The following is a 6,139-nucleotide window of genomic DNA, read 5'->3' as shown; positions in this document are numbered from 1 at the left end:
TGGGCTTATAATAAGTAATTTAAATGTTTTATAACAAAGGTTATTAAAGTAATTTAGTGAATTAATAAGTAAAATAATAAAAACAAAATGAAATTGTTGTCCATCTTTCTCATTTAGTTGAAAATACAAAGAAGAAGAAGGCATAGAAGTTGTTTTAGGGTTCGGCACTTGCAAGGTTAAATTGGTAGGTGATTTTGACTCAGTTTTTAATGATTTCTATGTTTTTGCGATCGTTGCTTCGTATTCTAGCTAGCCCGTACCTTAAATTTCAAAATTGTTAAAGATTTAACATGTTGCCATTGTTGAATGCTTGATTAAATTGATATTGATGATAGATTATGAAGGTTTATTAATAGATTTACTAGTTAAAGTGATTTTTGATAAAAATGTTAAAAAGGGGTTAAATTGTGAAATTATGTGGGTAAAAGTGTGAATAAATTGAAAATATGGGCTGCTAGTAATATGTATTAAATTAAGCTAAGCATGGGTTTGTACTAAATTGCATGAATTTGCATTTTTATGTGATAATGACTAAATTGTAAAAATGTGAAAGTTTAGGGGAAATGTGTAAAATAACCCTAATGTGTATTTTGGACTAAATTGAATAAATAGTTGATTAAATAAGCTGATTTTCATAATATATAGATCAAGATAAGTCGAGATCGGGATTAGATCGGGGAAAAGGAAAAGTGGACGAATAGTCGATAATTTCCATCCGAGTAACTCAAGGTAAGTTTGTATAATTAGAATTGAACTTTTAAATACTTGTAATTATTTGAAATGAATGTATACAATTGAGTAATTGATCTACTTGGAATATGAATGGCTTATTGATATGGTCTGATGGTTACTGAGCCCCGTTCGAACCGTAAGAATTCGTAGGATACGAGTGACATGTCATTAGGGTTACCGTTTAGGTTGAGATCTTGCATGTGTTGCGAACTCACCGCAGCTCGTATGAGCCTTACCGATATATCAGCTCATAAGAACTTACTGTTTTCAGTTCGTCAAAGCTTACCGTTTAGCTCAATAGAGCTTACTGTCCATCAGCTTAGGAGGAGCTTACTGATCATAGCTCGAAAGAGCAAAAATGATAATGAATTGACAGATTACTGATTTATATGTTATGTATATCACTCGAGTATCCCTCGATGTTCTAATAGGTTCAACGGGCGTAAATTATGTTATTGGTTATATGAAAAAGCTATGTGTTATATGGATGAAGTACTGTTGATACAAATGAGTTACTATTATCGAATGAATTACTATTTATATGGTTAAGAATGAAATGCTACAAATGATGTACATGATTTATGTGAATTTGATATGATACAACATACTGAGTATTAAATTAAGATAATGGATGATTACATGCACTTATGTGACTAACTTGATGAATGCATGTGTATAGGCATTTGGCAAGTGAATTTGATATACTTGGTTTATTTGTTTGATTATGTATAAATGGTAAGTTAAATTCTGAATTATACGGGCTTACTAAGCTATAAAGCTTACTCTATTTCTTTTCCATGTTTTACAGAGGTTCGATACTTTGAACTTATGCATATATGTAAATATGGCATGTATAGCTAGTTATAAGATGATAGTTATGGTTACTTGAGATAGTGATTTTGGTACATGTTATGGTTTAAGTTAAAGCCATGTGATTTGGCTAAACCGGTTTTCACACGGGCGTGTGTCCTCTGTTTTGAGTAAAATTTTCAAAGTTTTGTGAAAGTTTTATAAGTTACTGGTTTAGTCCTGAACTGCTCTAAAAGCATGTTTAAGGCCTTGTAGGTTATTATAAGGGACAAATTGATTGAGATGGAATGATGATTGTATGAATTGATCGAACGTATGAGAAAAGTACGATTATATGTGTTATAAGTTCGGTAATGCTCCATAACCCTATTCCGGCGTTGAATACGAATGAGGGGTGTTACAGAAGGAATGGCCACTCCTACAGTATATGCAGAAAACTACATCATACTCACTTAATGATTAAGCTGCAAAATTATTCAAACCATTAGTGGTAAACTGTTTTAACATTGAGCAAATAGAAAATACTTAAGCAAAGAGTGATGTCAGCGTATCCACTTCATGCATTCCAGCTACTCGTCTTCCAGAAACTGCTCGATTTGTTGGCTATTGGTAATTATTACTAGCGATCCTTTTGACGATCTCGTAAGCCTCATTATAAGGCTTAGACAAAATCGCACCATTCATAAAAGCATCTACCATTAATCTTGTATGTGCATTGAGACCATTATAAAACGTCTCCAGTTGGATACAATGAGGAATCCCATGATGAGGACACTTACAAAATAATTCATTGAATCTTTCCCACACCTCGTATAAGGACTCGTCATCCAATTATTGAAAAGTAGTAATCTCATTTCGCAACTTTGCATTCTTACTTGATGGAAAATATTTTACCAAAAACCTTTCTCCTAATTCTTGCCAAGTAGATATTGAACTTTGTGGAAATGAATTTAAACATGCTTGTGCTCGATCTCACATCAAGTACAAGAACAACCTCAACCTTAATGCATCTTTAGTCACACTAGCTATCCTAAACGAATCACTCACTTCCATGAATACTTGAAGGTGAAGATGTGGATCTTCCGTGGGCATACCACTGAACTGACCCACCGTTTGGAGCATTTGAAACATCACAAGTTTCAATTCAAATTGAGGTGCCTCGATATCCGTCCTCCTGATTCCTGGATTTAATTCATTGAATAGTGGCACAACGTATTGTCTAATGGCATGATCCCTATCATCTGTAATAAGGATTGGATTGTGCATATGATTAACTCCATTACCTTGTCCATTATTTTGATTTCCAAGGTCCATATTGACTTGTCTTTGAGCAAATCTCTTGCATCTTCTTTGTCTGAATGTCCACTCAATTTCAGGGTCTACAGGTAATAGATTGATGATTCGATCTATGCTCATAAATACCTAATAAATAAATCACATGTAAAGAATAAAGAATAAATTAGTAATGTTAGAAATTAAATAAAAACCAAACTGCAAAAATAATTTCACAAAGAATAATTAAGGCAATAGTCCCCGACAATGGCGCCAAAAACTTGTAACGAGATTTTTGTGCAAGTGTACATAGTTGTTCAAGTAATAAGCAAGTAAAATGAGTTATCGTCTCCACAGGGCCTGTTTGTGTTAATCGATTATTTACAAAATTATAAATTCATAATTTGGTATAAAAACACAATAATTTGAGTGGTGATGATTTAACTAGATGCAAAATTGATCCCTAATGCAATTTTAAACTAGGTATGCAAAATTATCTAAATGTATGAATGAATTTTAGCAATAGAAACACAACTTCAACAATTATATTAATCAACTTAATTCATTTTCATCATGCTTAACAGTGTTCAGAAAACATTCTATGGCAACTCTATCTTTCATGAGTTTTGAAACCAAATCAAGTCCTTTCAGATCTTTTACTTAGTGAAACATGCATTTTACTGATCATATTAAACTAAGGGTTTCTTAGTATTTATGCGAGATAACAGGGACAATTAAGTCTAAAATAATTTAATCACATAAACCTAAAAACTATGCAAGATAATAGAGTTAACTAAAGATATTATGAACCTCTAATTTAGTTGGGTTTAATAATCTAAATTGAGCATTGCACTTTTCAATTATGTGTCTACTAGCTATCGTCTGGTTAGGATCACTCAGCTAATTTGAATGTATCCAATCACGTATGAGTGAAATACATCTTGATTTTAATTGAAAACCTGATTGACTGAGGCCCAAACATGTTAAATAGGAATGAAACAAATATTATTGAATTAACATGATCATCTCAGCTAAACATAATTAAGCTATCATTGTTGGTTGCAAGACCAATAAAAACTTAGCAAACATGTTTAAATTAAAAACAAGTAGGAAAGAATAAACTCTAATTCAATTCAATAGCCTTTCGGATCTTTCTGACTGAGGTGTTTCTCTGATTTGTCCGTTGCTCCTTTGCTAAGGGTTTCTCAAAGTGGCCGACCAAGAGAAGGTCTCAAGGTGGCCGACCAAGAGAAGGTCTTGTTAAGGTTTTTGTTGGCTAAAGAATGGAAGGGAAAATGGGGTGGCTAGGCATAGGGAAAAAGGAAAGGGAAATAGAATGAGAGAAAAGAATGTAGAATGAGAAATGTGTTATGAATGAAGGGATGAAGAATGAGGGATGATTAGTGTGGTATTTATAAGTGAAGGTGAGGATGAAGTTTACTAAAAATAAAGTTTAAAATCCCTCCATCTTCTCTATTGCATGGTCAGCCACAAATTGTGGAAAGGGATGTGGTTTCGTTGATTATTTCAAACATAAAATCATGCTATAATTAGCATAGAGTGGACGATTTCAAAGGCATAGTTTGTGTATCAATTTATGATTAAATTGCAACTATAGGGACCTCCAATGAAAAATCCTAAAGCTGATTTTTGGGCAAACATATGTTTGTGCCAAAATTGGGTTTGACTCCCCTTTGTTGGATGGTTTCATGATCCAAAAATTAATCAGACATGCCCACTTTGTAACACGCTTTAACTGGGTCAAATTAGCATCTTTATGACCCAATTTTGCATGGTGTTACCATCCAAGTAAGGTGTATATGTCCATGTCCATGCATCTTTATGGTAATCTCATCTTCCATGGACACACTGCATAATAAAAATCACATATTAATAATTAATATGAAAATAATATAATTTATGCACAAAAATCATGTAATAAAGCATAATTTCGCATACTTCATAAATTCATGTATCATATTAACACTTAAGAAAAATCCACTTAATTTATTAACAATTACTCAAGATTAATATAATTATTAAGTCAAGAGGTGGTAAAAATATATACAAAAATTCTATATAATTTCAAGTTTACACAACATGAGCCTTAAGTTTTTGTTGGCTTGACCCATTTTTCTTTCATTGGGGACAATCAAACTTGATGTGTCCTAGTTTCTTGCATTTATAGCACATGATAGAGTCCTTCCCCTTAATAGATTCAAGCTTGATTCCTTCCTTCTTTTGGAATTTTCTCTTTCTATTGAACCACATAAACTTCTTGAATCTCCTACCAAACATGGCCATCTCTTTGTCCTTATCCACCTTTTCACTTGATTCATTATCTTCAATGGTGGTAGATTTGAGAGCAAAACCAATCTTCTTCTTCTCATTCTTAGCTTCTTCTACCTCTTCATTGAGCCTCATCTTATATGTAAACAAAGAATTGATGAGCTCATCCAAAGTCAACTTTTCTAGATTCTTTATTTTTCAATTGTGGTCACCTTGGCTTCCCATGATTTAGGCAAGCTTCAAAGCATCTTCCTCACAACTTCTTCATTAGGATAGGTCTTTCCATAGGATTTTAGCTCGTTGATGATGATGGTGAATCTATCAGACATAACTTTGGTGTCCTCCTAAGGCTTCATCTTAAAGGTCTGGTAATTGAGAGTGAGGATTCCCACTTTTTACTTCTTTATTTGGCTAGTTCCATCATGAGTTAACCTCAAGTTTATCCCATATCTCCTTGGCACTCGAACATGATGATACTCTACTCTACTTATCCGGACCAAGTGCATAAAAGAGAGTGTGCATGGTTTTGGCGTTGAGCTGAATACTTCTTCTATATTCTTCGTTCCATTCTTTCTTACTCTTTGGAAATAAGAGTTCTCCTTCTTGCTTGAGTGGTATTGAAGGGTCATCCATGATAATGTCTCAAATCGTAAGATCATTTGCTTGGATGAATATCATCATCCTTGTATTCCAATATGAATAATTAACACCATTAAAATAAGGAGACTTGGACATAAATTAAGACTCACCAAGAAAATTTGAGCCAGAAGTAGACATCATTGTAGGAATTGAGTTGATGATTGTTGAGCTTCCTCAAGGATCTCCTCTTTAGTTGTTAACCCATCTAAAAGAGACTACCTTTAATATCAATTGTTAGATCAAATAATCAAACCGAAATTTCCAAGAGGGGGTGAATTAACTTTTAAAATCTTTGTGAAAGCTAGAGAGAAAGGATAGAAAATTTTGACACAAGAATTTGGAGTGGTTCGGTCCCAATTGCCTACTCCACTACCTTAGCTTTCCACTACTAAGGAGT

General features: G+C 33.3%; 1 non-coding gene across 1 annotated transcript; it reads left to right on the top strand.

The window, feature by feature from the left end:
• Positions 1-2,299: 2,299 nt before the first annotated feature.
• Positions 2,300-2,406, top strand: LOC121210434 (small nucleolar RNA R71). Its single transcript, XR_005905551.1, has one exon. It is a non-coding gene; the product is annotated as a small nucleolar RNA R71 (small nucleolar RNA).
• The last annotated feature ends 3,733 nt before the right edge of the window (positions 2,407-6,139 follow it).

The sequence above is a fragment of the Gossypium hirsutum genome, chromosome A11, assembly GCF_007990345.1.
Source record: "Gossypium hirsutum isolate 1008001.06 chromosome A11, Gossypium_hirsutum_v2.1, whole genome shotgun sequence".
Classification (NCBI taxonomy): Eukaryota; Viridiplantae; Streptophyta; class Magnoliopsida; order Malvales; family Malvaceae; genus Gossypium; species Gossypium hirsutum.
The sequence above is the reverse complement of the archived record's forward strand: the minus strand, read 5'-3'. Positions and strand labels throughout refer to the sequence as shown.